Source organism: Mustelus asterias, chromosome 17, assembly GCF_964213995.1.
Source record: "Mustelus asterias chromosome 17, sMusAst1.hap1.1, whole genome shotgun sequence".
Classification (NCBI taxonomy): Eukaryota; Metazoa; Chordata; class Chondrichthyes; order Carcharhiniformes; family Triakidae; genus Mustelus; species Mustelus asterias.
The window spans coordinates 23,757,054-23,757,721 of NC_135817.1; the positions used below are offsets into that span (position 1 = coordinate 23,757,054).

Sequence of the window (668 nt, forward strand, 5' to 3'; positions counted from 1 at the left end):
CTGTTTTTGCATGGATTGAAAGAGGGCTTGTGCTGTTTCTCAAATAATATTTTGGTTTTAAAATGTATCTTTGGGAAGACACTGGGTCACAATATTTTTTTTAATTTTTTTATTCCAATTCAATCAAATTAAGTCCAATTCAGAGTCTCAACAAGTTGAGACATTTCCGATCCAAACTGACAAGACAGGGCTTCTCACCTCCTGTCTTGGGCTTGATCTACATGATCCAAGCTGATTGGAGTAGGCATTGTACCTCCTCCAAAGCTTGATCTCATTTGCATCTTAGCCAAAAGGCCGAGATGCCGCTTTTAAAAATTGCTTCAAATGAAGCTTAAATGTAACCTAATGACCTCAACTAAGCACAGCATCCTATCCATACTACACTTGATCTTAGCCAAAAGGCCAAGAATATTATTGTTCTGGGCCTGGGGTCTGGGTTTCTGTATAAGATCTCAGAGATCAACATTGTAATGGATTCCATGAGATAGTTAAGTGACTTTTAGGTATTGCTTGTCAAAAGAATAGTTTGGATTCTAATGGCAGATGCACCAGATGGATGTATAACCTCCTGGGCTGCTCTGTAGTTTTTCTGGAAGTTTTAATTGAACGTGTTGCATGTTTTAACTCAAAATCACTAGTAAAAGATTATTTTGAAAATGTAGAATCAG

At 37.3% G+C, this 668-nt stretch overlaps 1 pseudogene; it reads right to left on the reverse strand.

The window, feature by feature from the left end:
- Positions 1 to 212: 212 nt before the first annotated feature.
- On the reverse strand, positions 213 to 415 carry LOC144506724 (U2 spliceosomal RNA; annotated as a pseudogene).
- Positions 416 to 668: the final 253 nt, after the last annotated feature.